The sequence below is a fragment of the Triticum urartu genome, chromosome 4 (assembly GCF_003073215.2).
Source record: "Triticum urartu cultivar G1812 chromosome 4, Tu2.1, whole genome shotgun sequence".
NCBI classification, from domain to species: Eukaryota; Viridiplantae; Streptophyta; class Magnoliopsida; order Poales; family Poaceae; genus Triticum; species Triticum urartu.
In genome coordinates, this window is record NC_053025.1 from 368,963,859 (window position 1) to 368,986,675 (window position 22,817).

Below are 22,817 nucleotides of genomic sequence, written 5' to 3' on the forward strand. Positions count from 1 at the left end.
AATCATCTCGGATCTATCGATTTTCAAACTCGGTGATACCGAAGTAGTTTTGAAACCTAAACTAGTGAACTCGGTAGGACCGAGTCACAGTTCGGTGGCACCGAGACTGCTAGGGTTTCACTGAGTTCAAAAATCGGTCACACCGATAAGTAATTCTCGGTCAGACCGAGTTTCACTTGTGCAATGGCATAAGCCAAATCGGCGGGACCGAGTTTTGCAACTCGGTGGGTCCGAGATGGTTTCGGCAGAAACCTAAACCTAGAATTTTCAAATCAAACCTAATCTACGGGCGTTTTGACTGGATAGAAGTTTATCAATCGTGGCAAGAATCAATATGATCACAATGTGCTAGGAATCAGATTGAGGAATAGCACAAAGATCAAGTCCATACCCTAGTTCGGCGGGGACTTGCTACGGCAGCAACGGCGGGGCAGAATTCCCGTTGACGGCGACGGAGACCAGCGACTGGAGGCTGCTGGCAGCGAGAAGACGATCCGGAGACCACGAGGGCAGAGCAGGCTATCGCGCGGGCAAAGGGGTTCGGAGAAATTTCCAAAAAAATTCCTGTGACTATATATAGCCCGACCCTGTCGGTGTGACCGAGTGGAACAACTCGGTGGCACCGAGATTCATGACTGCAAGCAGTTACTGAAACTCGGTGTGACCGAAAGGTTCAAATCGGTTGCACCGAGATCAAAAACCTAGATCAACTTAATGATCTCGGTAAGACCAAAAGTGGAGTGTCGGTCAGACCGAGAATCATAAAGAGGTTTTGGAAGTTTAAGTCTATGACGAATCGGGGACTCCGAGCGCTCCTCACACAGAGTAGTTCGAATCTGACTTGATCAAATTTTGTGATGCAGCATGAATAGAGTTTGAGACGAGAAAAGCATAGATAGCTAGAGGGGGTTCTTAGGCATTCTTGTCCATCCACTTGGCAAAAGACGATAAAACCAAACAATCAAAACAACAAGTGGATGTCCTCGAATGAGTAAATTATGCAACCAGCATGCTCACACAATAAGATGGCAAATGAAATATGTGGCAAGGCATGCACAACAAATTCTAGCATCTATCAAGCAATTTGCGATGGCTAGGTCATCTATATATGAGTATATTGACTTAGGAGTCAAGTGAGAACACTTGATCATAGGTCATACTCATCGTTTAAGCTCAAGTGGGGTTACCACTTTTACATAAAGAATTGTTTTGTTCACATCTTTAGAGTTGCTTTAGCTCAAGTCTTAGAGTAAAGCTCCCCCTAGATGTGATATCCCCCCTAAGAGGGATGAACTAACCTTGGGTTTTGTCGATGATGACTTCATGTAGATGTTGAAGATGTGGATGCTCAATGTTGATGTAGATCACTTGGAGCTATCCATTTGAGTGAATTGCACTTTCAATACCCACATGGGTTAGTCCCACAAGGAACAAGCAAGGATATCCATAGACATAGAGTGATGCGCACAAAAGATGATGTCCATGAAAACTTCTTAGGTTACCTTGTCCCTTGTTTTACCAACAAGAGGGTTTGTGACTCCTTGAACTAGTGCAAGATGTGGAAGTTGATTGCACTTGTTCTTGCCAAAATGATAAGAGTGAAGTATGTTGGCGGAGTCACCCTCAAGAACTCTCTAGTTCTTCTTCTTTTGGATCCACATCATCTTGATGGGAATCCTTGGAGTTGTAGTCATACTTGATGAAGTGGAACTTGAAGTAGTCTTGGGAATCCACTTGACTAAGGTCTTAGGAGCTTCTTCAAATGCATCAATTTCCTCTTGAAGCTTGTCCTTGCCTTTTTGTTCGTAGTCTTGTGGTGGAAGATCATCTTGAGCTTGTGTCCCCTTGAAAGAAGCATACTTCTCTTGTTGAGGGACAAACTTTGTCTTGGGGTATTGATCTTCTTCCCACTCAACTCCATTGGCATTGAACTTTTGTTCAAAACCAACACCTTGATTCTTCCGGTGCATTCCTTGCTTGCGCACAATTTCCTCGAATTGCTTACTCCCGGCAAGGCTTTTGTACACTCCTTTCTCTATAATTCCCTTCAATAAGCTATTTTCTTGCTCAAGTGTAACTTGGCTAAGAGAATCATTAGTGGAATCAAGAGAACTACTAGAAGCAACAATATTGGATTTAACATGATCATTATTACTGCTAGAGGAAGAATCTTTCTTGTTACTAGACTTGACTTGAGGCATGTAAGTAGATAAGAGTAAACGCTTGGCAATGTAAGAAGAACTTTTCTTGCGGAGATCATCATTGATTGCTTTTAAGAACTCATGCTCTTGCTCAAGATTGAGCTTCTCAAAGCGTAATTTCTCATGAGCTCTTAAAAGTTCTCGATGCTCTTCGAAGATGGTTTCATGAGCTAACTTAATAGTTTTTAGTTCTTTAGTTAGGGCCTCAATCTTCTCCTTATCATTGTCATTCGTTTTATCTTGATTAACATGTTTAATTGACATTTCATCATAGTATTCATCACTAGAGTTGTCACCAAGCAAATCATCACCTAACAAGTCATCTTCATCACTATTGAAATCAACATACTCGGGGTGTGTTACCTTAGGACCTTTGGCCATGAAGCATCTTCCAATTCCTTCATTTGGTGAGTTAAATATGTCGTAGGAGTTGGTTGACACAAGTGCTAGACCGGCAACACCTTCATCTTGAGTATCTTCGGAGCCGGAGTAATAACTTCTCTCGGAGTGGCTGTCGGAGTCAGAGCTGGATACTCATTCACCAACATGAGCTTGATGTCTTCGTCTTGTGTAGCTCCTTGATGACTATTCCTTCCTTTCTGAATCCTTGCTTCTCCGTGAGTATCTTCGTTCATAACGATCATCTCTACTCCTTCTCTCTCTTGGTGGTGATCCTTTGCTTCTTCTTTTTGGAGAATCTTCTCTTCTCTTGTAGGGAGCCGTACACTCATTGGAATAGTGTCCGGGTCTTCCACAATTGTAGCAGTTTCGCTCTCGACTAGAAGATCTTTTGTCATTGTAGGACCTTGACTTGGAGCTTCTATCTTTGCTTCTACTCTTGTAGAACTTGTTGAAGTTCTTCACCATTAAGCTCAATTCTTCATTGAAGTCTTGTTTCTCACTTGATGATGTAGGGGCTTCACATGAGGCTTTATAGGCACCACTTGATTTGTTGTGAAGTTCCTCTTTATCCTTAAGTGACATCTCATGAGCAACAATTCTTCCAATCACCTCCGTTGGCTTGAGATCTTTGTAATTGGGCATCATTTGGATCAATGTGCACACGGTATCATATTTTCCATCCAAGGCTCTTAGAATCTTCTTGATGATGAATTTATCGGTCATCTCTTCACTTCCTAAGCCGGCAATCTCATTTGCGATGAGAGCAAGCCTAGAGTACATTTCAGCGACACCTTCACCATCCTTCATCTTGAACTTGTCAAGTTGGCTTTGAAGCACATCCAACTTGGATTCCTTGGCGGAGTCGGTACCTTCGTGCATATCAATCAAAGTGTCCCAAATTTCCTTCGCATTCTCAAGGCGGCTGATTTTGTTGAAATTCTTCGGGGCACAATCCGTTGAAGAGAATGTCACAAGCTTGAGCGTTGTATTGCAACATCTTCAACTCATCCGCGGTAGCTTCACGGTTCGGTTCTCTCCCATCAAAGAAGTCACCTTGCAAACCAACACACACAATAGCCCAAACGGCGGGGTTATGTCCAAGAATATGCATTTTCATTTAATGCTTCCAACTAGCAAAATTAGTACCATCAAAGTAAGGACCTCTACGGTGATAATTTCCCTCGCTAGACGCCATACTCTCCTAGGTTGTGAAACCAAGGCTATGGAGATCAAAGCAAATGGAGACCAAAGCTCTGATACCACTTGTAGGATCGAAAGTATGTCTAGAGGGGGGTGATTAGACTACTTGACCAAATAAAAACTTAACCTTTTCCCAATTTTAGTTCTTGGCAGATTTTAGCTAATTTAGGACAAGTCAAGCAATCATCACATGATTCAAGCAAGCATGCAAAGAGTATATTGGCAGCGGAAAGTAAAGCATGCAACTTGCAAGAATGTAAAGGGAAGGGTTTGGAGAATTCAAACGCTATTGGAGACACGGATGTTTTTCCCGTGGTTCGGATAGGTGGTGCTATCCTACATCCATGTTGATGGAGACTTCAACCCACGAAGGGTAACGGTTGCGCGAGTCCACACAGGGCTGCACCCAAGGGTAACGGTTGCGCGAGTCCACACAGGGCTCCACCCACGAAGGGTCCACGAAGAAGCAACCACCCACAAAGGGTCCACGAAGAAGCAACCTTGTCTATCCCACCATGGCCATCGCCCACACAGGACTTCCCTCACTAGCGGTAGATCTTCACGAAGTAGGCGATCTCCTTGCCCTTACAAACTCCTTGGTTCAACTCCACAATCTTGTCGGAGGCTCCCAAGTGACACCTAGCCAATCTAGGAGACACCACTCTCCAAGAAGTAACAAATGGTGTGTAGGTAATGAACTCCTTGCTCTTGTGCTTCAAATGATAGTCTCCCCAACACTCAACTCTCTCTCATAGGATTTGGATTTGGTTGAAAGAGGATTTGAGTGGAAAGCAACTTGGGAAGGCTAGAGATGAAGATTCATATGGTAGGAATGGAATGTCTTGGTCTCAACACATGAGTAGGTGGTTCTCTCTCAGAACATTTGAGTTGGAATGGTGTGTGTGTTCTGATGGCTCTCTCATCGAATGAGAAGAAGGTGGAGGGGTATATATAGCCTCCACACAAAATCCAACCGTTACACAGTTTTCCAATCTCGGTGGGACCGAATCAATAAGCTCGGTCGGACCGAAAATGTAAACCTAGTGACCGTTAGTGATTTTCGGTGGGACTGACATGCAACTCGGTAGGACCGATATGGTTAGGGTTTGGGCATAACATAATCTCGGTGAGACCGATTACACAAACTCGGTGAGACCGAATTTGGTAATTAGCTAACCAGAGAGTTGGTCAGGCAAACTCGGTGGGACCGATTTGCTCTTTCGGTGAGACCGAGTGGAACTCGGTGAGACCGAAAAGTTACAAAGGGGAAACACTGAGTTTACATTGCAATCTCGGTGGGACCGATTCGCTCTTTCGGTGGGACCGAAAAGTTACGAAAGGGAAACAGAGAGTTTGCAACCCCATCTCAGTGAGACCGAGATCCCTATCGGTAGGACCGAATTGCTAGGGTTTGGCAGTGGCTAATGACAAGTGAAACTCGGTGGCGCCGGATAGGAAGAATCGGTAGGACCGAGTTTGGCTTAGGGTTTAGGTCATATGTGGATATGGGAAAGTAGTTGAGGGTTTTGGAGCATATCACTAAGCACATGAAGCAAGAGGCTCATTAAGCAACACCTCATCCCTCCTTGATAGTATTGGCTTTTCCTAAAGACTCAATGTGATCTTGGATCACTAAAATATAAAATGAAGAGTCTTGAGTTTTTGAGCTTGAGCCAATCCTTTGTCCTTAGCATTTTGAGGGTTCCACTTTCACATCCATGCCATGCCAATCATTGAGCTTTCCTGAAATAATCATCTTGGAATAGCATTAGCTCAATGAGCTATATGTTGTTATGAATTACCAAAACCACCTAGGGATAGTTGCACTTTCAACAACACCTTGGAGCTCAACTCCCCGGGACACTGCCACAACCCCTAAATGTCAGGAGGCACCAAGAACAATGTTCTCATCACAAAACCATCGGGACAATTCCAAGATACCCGCGTGATCCTAAAAAAATCATGGAATTTGAGGAGAGAAGAGTCAAAACTTCTACGTCAGGAGGCCTCACCAGAGCGGCGAAGGGATTGAGGATTAAAAAGAATCCTACTCTCCGATATATATAATCCTATAAGACTCAAAACATTTTTCTAGACTCAACAACGTCAGCGATTCGATCAAGCAGGGGGCTCCTAAGTCAGGGAAGGCTCTAATACCAACTTGGAACACCCACGATGCAGCTATATCTCCCACGTGTCAGAGCACGACTTAGAGGCATAACCGCATGGTAGGCATGTCGCAAGAGGGGTAATCTGTACACATCCCATGTACTGAATATGAAAGGGATAAATAGTTGGCTTGCAATCGCCACTTCACACAATACATAAAAATAGCATTACATCACCCACAATACAATCAAGGTCCGACTATGGAACCAAATAAAGAAAGACAACCCCAAGTGCTAGATCCCCGATCGCCCCGACTGGGCTCCACTACTGATCAACAGGAAACAAAACAACACACCGAACAAGATCTTCATCGAGCTCCCACTTGAGCTCAGTTGCGTCATCTACATTGGTATCATCGGGACCTGCAACTGTTTGGAAGTATCTGTGAGCCACGAGGATTCAGCAATCTCACACCCGCGAGATCAAGACTATTTGAGCTTATGGGTAGGGAAAAGGGTAGTGAGGTGGAGCTGCAGCAAGCACTAGCATATATGGTGGCTAACTTACGCAAATAAGAGAGAGAAGAGAAGCAAAGCAACGGTCGTGAACTAGAAGTGATCAAGAAGTGATCCTGAAAGCTACTTACGTTCAAGCATAACACAAGATCGTGTTCGCTTCCCGGACTCCGCCGGAAAGAGACCATCACGGCTACACACGCGATTGATTCATTTTAATTAAGTTAAGTGTCAAGTTCTCTACAACCGGATATTAACAAATTCCCATATGCCCATAACCGTGGGCACGGCTTTCAAAAGTTCAAAACCCTGCAGGGGTGTCCCAACTTAGCCCATCACAAGCTCTCGCGGTCAACGAAGGATATTCCTTCTCCCAGGAATACCTTATCAGACTTGGAATCCCGGTTACAAGACATTTCGACAATGGTAAAACAAGACCAACAAAGCCACCCGAATGTGCCGACAAATCCCGATAGGAGCTGCACATATCTCGTTCTCAGGGCACAGCGGATAAGCTATCCATACAATTAAAACCAAACCTCAAGTTTCCCCTAGGTGGCGCTGCAAGGGGCTCTAGTTTGGACCAACACTCAGACGAGCACTGGCCCGGGGGGCTTAAAATAAAGATGACCCTTGAGTCTGCAGAACCCAAGGGAAAAAGGCTTAGGTGGCAAATGGTAAAACCAAGGTTGGGCCCTGCTGGAGGAGTTTTATTCAAGGCGAATTGTCAAGGGGTTCCCATTATAACCCAACCGCGTAAGGAACGCAAAATCAAGGAACATAACACCGGTATGACGGAAACTAGGGCGGCAAGAGTGGAACAAAACACCAGGCATAAGGCCGAGCCTTCCACCCTTTACCAAGTGTATAGATGCATTAAAGTAAACAAGATATAATAATGATATCCCAATAATAAACATGTTCCAACCAGGAACAAACTCCATCTTCACCTGCAACTAGCAACACTATAAGAGCGGCTGAGCAAAGCGATAACATGGCCAAACAACGGTTTGCAAGGAAAGGTGGGTTAGAGGCTTGACATGGCAATATGGGAGGCATGATATAGCAAGTGGTAGGTATCGCGGCATAGCAAAAGAGCGAACAACTAGCAAGAAAATATAGAAGTGATTTCGAGGGTATGGTCATCTTGCCAGAGATCTCGCAAGGAAGAAGAACGAGTCCATGAAGAAGGCAAACGGACGTAGTCGAAGGGATCCTCACAAACGCGACGTTACCGGAACTAACAAGAAGAAGCAACACCAGAAAGGAGAAAACATCATGGTAAACAACCATCACATAATCATGGCATGATGCACAATCAAGTATGATGCATGTCCGGTTTAGTGAAGCATGGCATGGCAAAATGCACAAATAACACTACAAGTTAAGTGGAGATCAATATGCATCGGGATGCATATTGACCAAACACCACATGGCTTATTTAGTTCTCTCTCGGTTATGTACCCAACAATATTAAATGTTGTTAATCATGGCAAGAGGGAAGCATAATTAAATTAGTGGTTTAGAAAATTTTAAATGAGGCTGGAAATAACAACAACCATTCCAGAAAATCCTCATGTGCATTTAGCAATTTAATGCAACAACAATTTAAACATTTTAAAAGTTGTTATCATGATGCGGATGACACTTGCAAGTTTTATGACATAATTATGAAAATGTTGATAAGAGCATGATATGAAGCATTTTGTCATCATGGCGGAGACGAAAGAGGTGCCACGGCAACTACGACGGAAAAGGTGCCACGGCGGCGAAACGGAAATGAGGCCACGGCATCATTTCGATGATCCAGTAGCTCATAGGGATACCGGTGCAAAAGGAAATGGGTGTGACGGGAGCGCATCATGCAAGATGGTGGGGTGATCCCAATAACCGGGTTCCCACGGGTTAGCGGCAAACGAGGAGGACCGAGCAAGTGACAACTCGGACACGGTGCAAACATAGGGTGCAACTCATACATCACACAACATGCATTTGTTCCGTGGGTCATCATCTCGGCGGTTATACCTTCGAAGCGTGCAATCGGGATGGTTCGGGTTTGTCGAGGGAAGTAGACGAAGTAGTGGTAGTGTCGGCCCTCGATGGTAGTTGTAAACGGTTCGTGGATGTTCGAGTCACCGGTAGAGGTACTTGGCATAGCGTTACAAGGTCGGTCTCGCCGGTCTCGGTCTCGGTAGCTAGTTGTACAAGCGCGACATCAGACTTGTCGAACCCGAACTCCTCGGGGGGCATCGTGGTACTTGGCGAATCCCGTAGTCATGCATGTTCCAACATCAAACTTGGAGGGGCACCGACGGCATTGTACTTGGCGAATCCTGGACGGTCTTGGCGGTGTAGTCGAACTTGACGAATCCGAAGGGGTACTTAGCGAATCTACATAGTTGTACACACGTTGAAGTAGTGGTACTCCGATGTCGACGATTGTTGAACTTGGAGGGCCATCGGTAGTTTCTTGACTTGGGTCTCCGTGTGCACGTCTTGACGGGTCCAGGGGGTCTCGGTGGTGGCCATGGTCTCCATGATGATGCCGTGGTGGTCTAGCAGCAGCAACAACAAGGGCATCGAGGCCCATGGGCATAGAGGAGATGGCGAGGAGGTGGGTCCAGAGGCGAGCAACCATGGCAGGGGCGAGCGAGCGCCTCGTCCTCTTCTCGCACGTAGCAGAGGCGTGGCTGGAGGAGGAGGCAGCAGGGGCGCCGGGGTTGGCGCGGTCGGAGGCCAGGGCCGCTGGGCAGAGCAGTGGACTTCGTCCTCCTTTCTCCCCTACTCGATGCAGGAGCAGGCGCCGACGAGACTTGGGGTGCTGGAGAAGGGTGCCGGCGGCGAAGAAGCTCCAAGGCGGCGGCTTGGACCAAGGCGATGGGGACAGTGCAAGACAGGGAGACACGGGAGATGTGGCCCTTGAGTTCGAGCGGCGAGACGGTGAAGGAGGCCGAGCAGGACCCGGGCGTCGCTTGGCGGCAGGGCCGACGCTAGTCGCGGCTGCCGGAGGGAGATGGGACGCGGGCATGGACATAAGGAGCGGCGCTGTGGGATCGGGATCGAGCACGGGGGCTCCTGCGTGTGTGCGAGAGAGAAGGTGAGGGAGAGAGCGATGGGGGTCGAGGAGATGGGGGTTGGAACAGGGCTCTCGGGTGGCGGCGCTAGGAGGAGAGCAAGGTGCGGGCTAGGGTTTAGGTTTAGATGGGCTGGGGGAATGGATGGGACGGCCTGGGCTGTCTCTCTCCTCTCTCTCTCTCTCATACTTTCTTTAACAGAAAAGAATTAGAGAGAAGAAAAGAAAGAGAGGGTTAGGGAAAGAAGTTGTACATGGGGGTTATTTTCCCGGACTCACAACAATGCGAGGAAATTGAAAAAATAGACAGAGAATTTTACAGGAAGTAAAATCCATACTTGTTGGATTTAACTCAGACAAGTTTGAATTTCGAAACCCATTTGAATGGACTCCAAATGGGTTGAGATTATAGGGGGTGACCCTACACACCAAATGTGATTTATGGGTTGATTTGGAACATATATGGAGAAGTAAAATTTGCAACTCAATTTTTTTAAAGGTCGAAAAGGAAGGATAGAAAATTGAGTCGGATAAAAGAAGAGTTGAAGAATAATGCAAATGTGTTATGGGTGATCTCCAGATAATGGAATATTTATTATAGTTCCCTAATAATATTGGGAGTGTAAGTTCTAAAGAGAAATCACCATTGTGAATATCCCTCAGTTTAAATGGACCAAAAATCCATACGGTTTCTTTAGTAGAGTTTTACAAAATTAAATGGCATGATGACATGATGCAATGCAAAGAGGAATGCAACAAGCAAAACAAAACACACGACGAAACCCGGAAAACATGGAAGGCATCTGAAACTCCGGTCTTGGGGCGTCACATAGCTATGGACCCGTAGGTCTGAAGTAAACTACTCACGCTTCATCAGAAGGGCAATGGTGTTGATGTAGAAGCCCTCCGTGATCGAATCCCCCTCCGGCAGCACGCCGGAAAAGGCCCCTAGATGGGACGTCATGGGTATAGAAGGTTGCGGCGGTGGAAAAGTGTCTTTGTAGCTTCCCCTGATGGTTTTGGGGTAGAACCGTAACACCCCGGATGTAACTTTCCATAATTGTAACTCCAACTCTTGCCATTTCCAGCTATGTGATGTGATATTCCCTTCGTGGTTGGGTTTTTGTCTTTGTTTTGCATTTTGTTCATGTCATGCATTTCATCTCATGTCATCATGTGCATCTCATTTGCATTCGTGTTCGTCTCATGCATCTGTTCTTTTCCCCGTTACCCATTTCGCGATCTGACACTCCCACATGCACCCGTGTCACCCCTCTAATCTCGTTTCATGAGCGGGAGAAAAACCTTCTCGGAATGGGTCGACATTTGTAGAGTGGCCTTGGTACATCACCGGTAGGCCGCTTGTCAAATTTAGTTCCATTTTGAGGTCGTTTGATGCCGCAACGGTTAACCGGGTAACCGCAAAAGCCCCTCTCTTGTTGCAGACCAACACCCCTCCAAAACATCCCACTAACCCATCTAAACCCCCTCCATGCTCTCCGTCATTGGATCACGATCATGTGGGCGAAAACCGCACCTCATTTAGACACTCCTAGCTCCCCCTACCTATAAGTATGCACCCCTCCTAAACTTTCGGGACCCGAAACCCTAGCCCCGCTCCTCTCGCCCGCCGGACACTCTACGCCGCCGCCTCCGCACCAACCGACGTCCGCCACGTGGCACCCGCCCGCCGCCATCCGCTGCCGCGGCCCGGAGAGCCCGCGTTCCCCCCCCCCGCCCGGCCCGCAGCTCACCTGCGCTCGCCGCCGCCCGCGCCGCCCCGTGCCTTCTCGACGGTCGCCGCCTCCTCTGACCACCACACCCTTCCGCTTCCCTCTTGCGACTCCGGTCCCGGATCCGGTCGCCCTCGTCGCTAGCTCCTTCCTTCGGCGACTCCGGCCACCCCCCGACTCCGGGCACCTCTCCCCGGCTCCGACCGCCGCTTCCGGCCACCAAGTACGGCGACTCCCCCGACGAACCTCGAGATCCGTGCCACGGAAACCCTAGATCCGCATGGTATTTTTTTCACCAATTCCTGAAATCCTCATATTTTTGTGCCCTCTTCATCATGCCATATCTCCATGACCGTAAATACGAATCATGCATATGATATATCAAAATGTTCGTCTCGAGAAGTGCTATATGATGTTAACTGTTGTCTGTTAACAGAACTTGGTAATTTGGCATTTTTGTTGCATTTTGTGTGTGCGTCCTATGAGCATGATGTCTACATGTTTTATGACCTCCATCATGCCATCTTTACAGTGTTGCAAGCCTTCTATTTTTAGGAGCTATGTGGGGACTAGCACAAGCATGCAAAGTAGGCTATGTGATGTTGCTGATTTCAGACACTTAGTTCAGTAAGAGTGTTTTGAAGATGTGGTATTGCTCTATCCAATTCATGCCTCTAGTTGTATTTATGGAGTACTCTAGCATGTCATTACCATGCTCTACTTTTCCTAAATATTGTTGCTGGTAGATTGTTAACTTGATGATCAATTTTGCCATGTGTTTTGCTAGTGATACATGTACCCTATGAACTTGCTCTTGCCATGCTTAGCTTCATGAATATGTCTACTTACTATCGTACCCTTTTGATGCCATGAAATGCATTATCGCGAGTGGCATGAGCTTGTAGAGTTGCTATCATGAATCTGTTTCTGCCATATCTTGTTTTTCTTCTGAGTCTGAAACTATCCATATAACTTGCCATATTTGCATGGGTGCTACCATATTTTCCATGCATATTTGGTTAAAGTTCAAGAAGGGAGTTTTGTTCTATGACTTTAGTACTAGAATGTCATGTCTTTGTTTGCCATGATATTTTCCTGTAGCGTGTTGATTACTAGCTATAAATATTGCTTCCTGATGCTATTTTCACATGTTTAGTATTTTCTCTAAGTCTGTGAATCTGTTATCATTTACATTTTTGCCATGCTATTTTGAGCTTGTTCTAGTGAGTTCTATCAGGAGCACAGTGTTCATAATTTTTAGAGCATCACCTGTACTTTTTGGTCATGTGCTTTGTCACTATGTTGGAGTGTTGTAGCATAGTTTCTTGTTGCATTCTAAGTGTTATGATGTTGTTAATCGTAGATTTGCATCATTCTTGTTTTGCTTGTTATTTGCAAACCGTGCATCCGTTTTTGGTGATCCTTATATTGATTTCGACCGAAATCACCTCATATTTCCAGCGGCATACATGGTTTTCGAAGTTGATGCCTTTATCATCCTTTTCCTTCCGAAGTACCCATATGCATTGCACAGCATACCTCGCATTCCATGTCATGTCTTGCATCATATTGCTTGTGCATTGCACGGTGATTGATTGTTGTTCCATTGCTTGTGTTCTTGATTTTGGTAGAGCCGGGAGACGAGTATGTGAAGGAGTAACCTATTGAGTACGCTAACGAGGATCAAGCTTTCGACAACTCTGAGAACTTTGTAGGCAAGATGACCATTACCCTCAATATCACTTCTATCTTTGCTTTCTAGTTGTTCGTTCTATCGCTATCTCGCCCTACCTACCACTCGTTTATCATGCCTCCCATATTTCCATGTCGAGCCTCTAACCCACCTTCCTAGCAAATCGTTGTTAGGCTAAGTTATCGGTTTTGCTCAGCCCCTCTTATACCGTTGCTAGTTGTAGGTGCCTTGCAGGTTGTTCCATGTTGGAACATGGATATGTTGGGATATCACAATATCTCTTATTTTAATTAATGCATCTATATAGTTCGCAAAGGGTGGAAGGCTTGGCCTTTTTCTCGGTGTTTTGTTCCACTCTTGCCACCTTAGTTTCCGTCATACCGGTGTTATGTTCCTTGATTTTGCATTCCTTAGGCTGTTGGGTTTATGGGACCCCTTGACAGTTCGCCTTGAATAAAACTCCTCCAGCAAGGCCCAACCTTGGTTTTACATTTGCCTAACAACCTATAACTTTCCCTTGGGGTTGCAAACCCAAGGGTCATCTTTATTTAAGCCCCCCGGGCCAGTGCTCCTCTGAGTGTTGGTCTGAACTGGGCGATGGCCGGCGCCCCCTGGGCAATCGGGGTCTCAGCCAACCCGACGTCTTGCCCATCCGGTGTGCCTTGAGAACAAGATACATGCGACTCCTATCGGGATTTGTCGGCACATCGGGCGGTCTTGCTGGTCTTGTTTTACCATTGTCAAACTGTCTTGTAACTGGGATTCCGAGATTGATCGGGTCTTTCCGGGAGAAGGAATATCCTTCGTTGACTGGGACAGCTTGTGATGAGCTAAGTTGGGACACCCCTGCAGGGTATAAACTTTCGAGAGTCGTTCACACGGTTATGTGGCAGATGGGAATTTTTTAATATCTGGTTGTAGAGAAGTTCACACTTGACTTAATTAAAATGAATCAACCGCGTGTGTAGCCGTGATGGTCTCTTTTCGGCAGAGTCCGGGAAGTGAACACGGTTTTGGGTTATGTTTGAACGTAAGTAGCTTCAGGATCACTTCTTGATCACTTCTAGTTTTTCGACCGTTGCGTAGCTTCTCATCTTACTCTTATTTGCGTATGTTAGCCACCTTATTTGCTTAGCGCTTGCTACAACTCCACCTCATCACCACATCCTACCCATAAGCTTAAATAGTCTTGATCTCGCGGGTGTGAGATTGTTGAGTCCTCGTGACTCACGGATACTTCCAAAATAGTTGTAGGTGTCGATGATACCAGTGCAGGTGATGCTACCGAACTCAAGTGGGAGTTTGATGAGGACGTTGGTCGTTTCTATGTGTCGTTTCCAGATGATCAGTAGCGGTGACGAGTTGGGATGATTGGGGATCTAGCAGTTGGGTTTATCTTCTTTTTGTTTTGGTTGTTAGTAGTCGGACTATGAGTGTATTCTGCTGATGTATGACTTATTTGAATATTGTGTGATGTGGCAAGTGTAAGCCAACTCTATTTATCCCTTTCTTGTTCATTACATGGGATGTTGTGAAGATGACCCTTCTTGCGACAAAACCACTATGCGGTTATTCCTCTAAGTCGTGCCTCGACACGTGGGATCTATAGCCACATCGTGGGCGTTACAAGTTGGTATCAGAGCCATCCCCGACTTAGGAGCCCCCTGCTTGATCGAATCGCTGACGTTGTTGAGTCTAGAACAAAATGTTTTGAGTCTTAGGATTATATATATCGGAGAGTAGGATTCTTTTTACTCCACAGTCCCTTCGTCGCTCTGGTGAGGCCTCTTGATGTAGATGTTTTGTATTTCCTCTCCTCAAATTTCACGAAAACAAATTAGGATCACACAGGTATCTTGGAATCGTTCTGATATTCTTGTGACGAGAACATTGTTCTTGGTGCCTCCTGACATTTAGGGCTTGTGGCAGTGTCCCAGGGAGTTGAGCTCCGAGGTGTTGATGTCAAAATTTTATCATTGTAGTTCTGTAATACCTGAGTTCGCCGACATCGAAAATCTATTTTATGTAGTTGTTGGTGAGATAACCTCGACGCCACCCAGTACTGGGGCGGGAGTTTGGGAGTATTGCCATAGCTCGTATAACGGATGCTTTTCAAAGGTTGAGGTACATGATTTCCATAGTTTTCTTGGTTATGTGTTGACGGGTGGATATACAGTTGGAGCGTAGGGCTTGTTAGTTGTGTGATATATATTGTGCCTCCCTGTATCCCCAATACCAGATTGCATAACCAGAAAGTTTCGGGAGTTTATAGGTGGGAATTCAAGTAGCTCTAGTTATTCTTCCCACAGATATTTGGTTTGTGATTGGGTGATCCTTACCACTTATTTGTTCCAGTCGTACCTTGTTGTTTCTTTCATAAACCTTTATATAAGTGGCTTCTCAACTTAATGGACGTGTGATGTTAATTTTGGAGTTCATTCGTTCAATTCTGTTCACATGTTGATTGTGAAGACTATATGTTGCAATTTCTATCCATCGATTCAGCTTGTATATCTATCTATCAAGATTCTAACGGATGTCACCCTCTTCAGGATGGCTCCTCCAACGCGTCTAAATACCGAACGCAATGATGTGAGTCGGGTGAACCCTCCGCCACCACCTCCGCCTCTAAGGGCATGGCAAGCTGTCATGGCAGCCACCAATGCCAACACCCAGATGCTTTTGCAACTCTTGGAAGAGAGAAATCCAGGCCAAGGCAACCAAGGAAATCAAGGTCAAGGGCAGTTCAACAATCAGCCTCAGTTTGCTACCCTCAACTAGTTCCTTGCAAATCAGCCAAAGTCTTTCAGCAACTATGTCGAGGCCACAGACATCGATGATTGGCTCATGGACATCTGCAAGCATTTTGAATGTAGCAATGTCAAGCCTGAGGAGTTTATCAAGTTTGCTTTGTTTCAACTCAAGGACCAAGCTGTTGATTGGTATCAGCAATTAAAAGATTCCAGAGGAGGTCGAGTGATTACCTGGGATGATTTATGCCAAGACTTCAAAGCTCATCATATTCCAACAAGTGTTGCTGAGAGCAAGCGTGAGGAGTAACGCAGTCTCAAGCAAGGCAGCATGTCCTTGTACCAATACAACATGCAGTTTCAGAAACTTGCTCGCTTTGCAAGGCAGGATGTTCCTGATGAAAAGAGCATGATCTATCACTTCAAGGGTGGCCTCAGAGAAGATCTGCAGTTAGCTCTCGTGCTTCTTGAGCCGACTAAGTTTGATCAGTTCTATAACATGGCCCTCAAGCAAGAAGGTGCTTAGCTCAAGTGTGAGGCTTCTAAGAAGAGTATCAGGGATGTAGTTCAGTCTTCTTCTTCCTCACAAGTGGCAGCTAAGCAACAAAAGTTCTGGCTTCCTCCTCCGTTTCGTCAGCCCTACCAGCAGAAGAACAAAGGTGGCCATGGATCTTCCCACCCGCCCAATCCAGGCTATCAGAACAAGTCTCAGACTCAAGCTCCAAGGTCAAGTTCTCCTTATCATTGTCCGCTCTCAGAGGTGACTCGCAACAAGTGTCAGCAGAAAGGTCACTATGCTAACAAGTGCTTCAACCAAAGGCGCCTTCCGCCTCCTCCTCCTGTGAGAACTTCTAGCAATGCAGTGGTCAAGCATAATCCCAAGTCTGCAAGGGTGAACATGATGAACGCAGGTCATGTAGAGGATTCTTCCGAAGTGATCATGGGTAATCATCCAATTAATGATATTCCTGCAAAAGTCTTATTTGATACTGGTGGATCTATTTCATTCATATCAAGACCTTTTGCATCCATGCACAATATTCATATTGTCAATCTGCCTAAGCCGATAGCGGTTTCCTCTCCGGGTTTGTTCATGAATACCAAAATGATGGCTCCGGATGTTTCCATCAAGATGGGCAACTATAAATTTCTGTCTTCTCCAATGGTTCTTGGCGACTCTGATATTGATCTATTTCTCGGGATGAACTGGCTTTCTAAGCACAAGGCTCAACTTGATTGTGCTGCCAGGGAGATTTAGTTGACACACTCTTTTGATGATGTGATCATCTATGCCGCTCTGGATGAAACCATTCGATTGTTTTCTCTCAATGAGAAGGGCGAGCTAGATGCAATTTCTCAGATTCCAGTCGTTTGTTAGTACCAAGATGTCTTTCCAGAAGAGCTTCCGGGAATGCCTCCTCACCGGCCAGTTGAATTCGTTATTGATCTTGAGCCTGGTACTGAACCCGTTTGCAAGCGTCCATACAAGTTAGGAACAAAGGAGCTGAAGGAATTGAAGAAATAGCTCGATGAACAAGAGCGTCTGGGTTTGACCACACCGAGTTCATCTTCGTGGGGTTATGGTGTTCTTTTTGTCCAGAAGAAGGAAGGCACAAACTGACTTTGCGTTGATGACCGTCCATTGAACAAGAAGACAATCAAGAACAAGTATCCACTTCCCAACATCAATGAGCTATTCGATCAACTTAGAGGTGCTAAAGTATTCTCCAAGCTTGCCCTCCGTATGGGTTATCATCAGATTCGCATTTGTGAACAAGATATTCCCAAGACACCATTCAGAACAAGCTTTGGTTCTTATGAATATACTGTCATGTCTTTCGGCCTTGTCAATTCTCCTCCAACGTTCTCTCGCATGATGAACTTCATCTTCACCCCTATACAAATGAATTCATCCTGGTGTATCTCGATGATATCTTGCTCTTCTCCATGAATAAGAATGATCATGCCAAGCATTTGCGATTGGTGCTCGACAAGCTCAAAGTGTATCAATTATATGCGAAATTTTCCAAATGTGAGTTTTGGCTTGATGAAGTTCTTTACCTTGCTCATATCATCTCCGCCAAGGGCATTGTTGTTAATCCAGAAAAGGTTTCTGGAATTGTGAACTGGGAACCTCCTCAGAATGTCAAGCAGCTCTGCAGTTTTCTTGGACTTGCAAGCTATTGCCGAAGATTCGTTGAGAATTTCTATAGGATTGCAAAGCTTCTTTCCAACCTCCTCCAGAAGCATGTCAAGTATATCTGGACTCCTGCGTGTGACATTGCTTTCAATACTCTTAAAGAGAAGCTAGTCTCAGCTCCTATCTTAACTCCTCCTGATGAATCAAAGCCATTCGAAGTTTTTTGTGATGCCTCATTGCAAGGTCTCGGCGTTGTGTTAATGCTAGAGAAGTTGTGGCTTATACCTCTCGTCAGTTGAAGCCCAACGAAAGGAACTACCCCACTCACGATCTTGAGTTGGCGGCAATTGTACATGCATTAATAACATGGAGACATCTCTTGTTGGGAAGGCAAGTGGACATTTTCATAGATCACAAGATCCTCAAGTATATCTTCACTCAACCCAACCTCAACCTCAGGCAAACTCGTTGGGTTGAAATGATTCAAGAGTACAATCCAAGTATTGAATATACTCAAAGCAAGGCAAATGTGATTGCAGATGCTTTGAGAAGGAAGGCTTATTGCAATAGCTTAATTCTCAAGCCATTCCAACCGGATCTTTGTGAAGCTTTCCGCAAGCTCAACCTCCAAGTTGTTCCTCAAGGTTTTCTTGCCAACCTTGAAGTCACTCCTACTTTGGAAGATCAAATTCATGAGGCACAACTCCTTGATACCATAGTGAAGAGGGTGAAACATGGTATTGCCAAGGGCCAACCCAAATACAAGTGCTATCGCATTGATGACATAGACACTTTATTCTTCAAGGACCGGATTGTTGTTCCTAAAGGTGATCTAAGGAAGGTCATAATGAACGAAGCGCACAATTATATTTTGTCCATTCATCCTAGCAGTTTGAAGATGTACCATGACCTTAAGCAGTCGTATTGGTGGACTCAAATGAAGCGAGAAATTGCTCAATCATGAATGAATGTGATGTCTGCCGAAGGTGAAAGCAGAACACCAATGACCAGCTGGTCTCCTCCAACCTCTTTATTCCAGAATGGAAGTTTGATCATATCAAAATGGACTTTGTCCCTGGATTTCCCAAGTCCAAGCGTGGGAATGATGCTATTTTCGTTGTCATTGACAAGCTTACAAAACTGGCTCATTTCCTTCCAATCAAAGAATCTATCACAGCAGCTCAGTTGCCAGAGCTATACACCTCCAGAATTGTCTCCTTGCATGGTATTCCGCAATTGATCTCTTCAGACCGCGGAAGCATTGTCACTTCTAAGTTCTGGGACTCCTTCCAAAAGGCCATGGGCACCAACATTCACTTCAGCATAGCTTTCCATCCTCAAACAAGTGGGCAAGTCGAGTGAGTCAATCAAATTCTCGAAGACATGCTCAGGGCTTGTGTCATCTCTTTCGGTATGAAGTGGGAAGATTGTCTTCCATATGTCGAGTTCTCCTACAACAACAGTTTCCAAGCAAGTTCAGACAAGGCCCTATTCGAAGTTCTATATGGCAGAAAGTGACGTACTCCTGTCAATTGGTCCGAGACTGGTGAACGCCAACTTCTTGGCAACGACTTGATCACAGAAGCTGAAGAAATGTGTAAAGTCATCCGTGAAAATCTCAAAGCCACGGAATCACGCCAGAAGAGTTACTATGATAGCATGCACCGTGACTTGGCTTTCGAGATCGGAGACCATGTCTACCTCCGCGTCTCTCTAATGAAAGGCACTCGACGCTTCGGTATCAAAGGGAAGCTTTCCCTAGATACGTGGGTCCTTTCAAGATCATTGGAAAAAGAGGGTGACCTCGCCTATCAACTTGAGCTTCCGTCCAACTTCGCAAACGTGCATGATGTGTTTCACATGTCACAACTTTGCAAGTGCTTCAGGACCCCCGAGCGCACTATCAACTTTGAAGAGATTAATCTCCAAGAAGATTTGTCTTATCATGAGCATCTTGTTGCTATTATTGAAGAAACCGAGCGCAAGACTCGCAACAACTCAATGAAACTCCTGAAAGTGAAGTGGTCACACCATTCCGACTGAGAAGCCACCTGGGAGCGCAAGGACCACCTACGTTCTGAATATCCGGAATTCTTCCAGTCCTAGATCTCGGGACGAGATCCTCTTGTAGTGGTGGAGTGTTGTAACACCCCGGATGTAACTTTCCATAATTGTAACTCCAACTCTTGCCATTTCCGGCTATGTGATATGATATTCCCTTCGTGGTTGGGTTTTTGTCTTCGTTTTGCATTATGTTCATGCCATGCATTTCATCTCATGTCATCATGTGCATCTCATTTGCATTCGTGTTCGTCTCATGCATCTGGTCTTTTTCCTCGTTGTCCGTTTCGTGATCCGACACTCCCATGTGCACCCGTGGCACCCCTCTAATCTCGTTTCATGAGCGGGAGAAAAACATTCTCAGAATGGGTTGAGATTTTTCAAGTGGCCTTGGTACATCACCAGTAGGCCGCCTGTCAAATTTCGTTCCATTTGGAGGTTATTTGATGCCCCAACGGTTAACCAGGTAACCGCAAAAGACCCTCTCTTGTTGCAGCCCAACACCCATTTAAAACAGCCCACTAACCCATCTAAACCCCCTGCATGCTCTCCGTCATTGGATCATGATCGTGTGGGCGAAAACCGCACCTCATTTGGACACTCCTAGCTCCCCTACCCAAATATGCACCCCTCCTAAAATTCTGGGTCCCGAAACCCTAGCCCCACTCCTCTCACCCGCTGGACGTGTCCGCCCCCGCCGGTGTGATGCCCGGATAATTGCTAATGATGCCACATTATCATGATTACTGTTGTTAAACTCGCGTTGGTTCGAATCTGGTCCAAACTCAAATTTAAATTAAAGTTAAAAATAAAAGTTTTCAAACGTAAAATCTAAAATGTTCAAAGTGTGGCAAATAATATCTGGTTATTTGTCATGTTGGAACCAACCTCTTTTGGATTCCCAGGTGCCCCTAGAAATTTATTTAGTGGTCCGGCAACATTTAAAATTGGCCTTTCCAATTTCGAAAAATGGTTAGACAACTCCTTTTGGCCTCGAACGTTTTGTGACTCCAAGAAATATTGTGCTTGAATTATGTGCCAAGTTTCAGTTATAGCAAAAATCGTTTGCTGCATAAACTAAATGCAAAAGAGTGGTGGAAAATATTACGGAAAATAGAATGCAAAAATATAGGAGACCTACTGTGCACTTAGGCTTGCTAAGCTACAGTGCAGCCCAGCCCACTTCGAGTCTCCCCTCTCCTCTGTTCACATAATAGAGGTGTGGATGCCATCCGAGGTGCCATGGCCGGCCGAGCCTTGCGTGGAGGCCATCCGGCCTTCCCGCGGCCTATAACCTCTCTCCCTCGCACCCCCGAAAACCTAATCCCCTTCCCCCACTTGCCCCTCTTCCTCTCCAATTGCTCGATCCCGAGCTCGTCCGCCGCCATGTCGTCGTCGCGGCCATCGTCGCCACCGTGCTAAGCTAGCGTGTCCGGGAGCTTCTCGTGGACGACTTATTCTTCATCATCAAGTGGATCAAGTCAGGACGTAGCATCGCCGTTGTCTTCATCATTCCTCCCCAACTGCATCCACGGCCGCCGGCACTCGATCTACCACCTTCACTGCGTCCCCAACCTCGTCGTCCCCTTATATGCGACCATGGTGAGGCCCTCCTTCGATTCCCCCTTCCTCCCCGTCGATTCGGTCGCCGTAGTTGCCCTCCCCCAAGCTTAGCCGCCGTGGTCGGAGCTTCGCTCCATGCGCGCCATGGCCTGATACGTCTCCAACGTATCTATAATTTTTGATTGCTCCATGCTATATTATCTACTGTTTTGGACTATATTGGGCTTTATTTTCCACTTTTATATTATTTTTGGGACTAACCTATTAATCGGAGGCCCAACCCAGAATTGATGTTTTTTGCCTATTTCAGTATTTCGGAGAAACAGAATATCAAACGGAGTCCAAACGGAATAAAATCTTCGGGAACATGATTTTCTCACCGAACGTGATCCAGGAGACTTGGACCCTACGCCAGGGGGTCAAAGAGGAGGTCACGAGGGTGGGGGCGCCCCCCCTAGGGCGCGCCCCCCTGCCTCGTGGGCCCCTCGGTGCTCCACCGACGTACTTCTTCCTCCTATATATACACACGTACCCCCAAACGATCAGAAGAGGAGCCAAAAACCTAATTCCACCGCCGCAACTTTCTGTATCCACGAGATCCCATCTTGGAGCCTATTCCGGAGCTCCGCCGGAAGAGGGCCGTCATCATGGAGGGCTTCTACATCATCCTAGCCCCTCCGATGAAGTGTGAGTAGTTTACCTCAGACCTTCAGGTCCATAGTTAGTAGCTAGATGGCTTATTCTCTCTCTTTGAATCTCAATACAAAGTTCTCCCCTCTCTTGTGGAGATCTATTCGATGTAATCTTGTTTTTGCGGTGTGTTTGTTGAGACCGATGAATTGTGGGTTTATGATCAAGTCTATCTATGAATAATATTTGAATCTTCTCTGAATTCTTTTATGTATGATTGGTTATCTTTGCAAGTCTCTTTGAATTATCCGTTTGGTTTGGCCAACTAGATTGGTAGTTCTTGCCATGGGAGAAGTGCTTAGCTTTGGGTTCGATCTTGCGGTGTCCTTACCCAGTGACAGTAGGGGCAGCAAGCCACGTATTGCATCGTTGCCATCGAGGATAACAAGATGGGGTTTATTTCATATTGCATGAATTTATCTCTCTACATCATGTCATCTTGCTTAAGGCGTTACTCTGTTTTTAACTTAATACTCTAGATGCATGCTGGATAGCAGTCGATGAGTGGAGTAATAGTAATCGATGCAGAATCATTTCGGTCTACTTGTCACGGACGTCATTGTAACATCCCAAATTTTCAATTTGGAATGTTATACATAGATCATCATGCATATCATATTTTTCTTGCATTTTGGTTGATCCTAGAAATTTCACGCAACTCAAGGACCTCCGGAGAGAGTTGGAGAT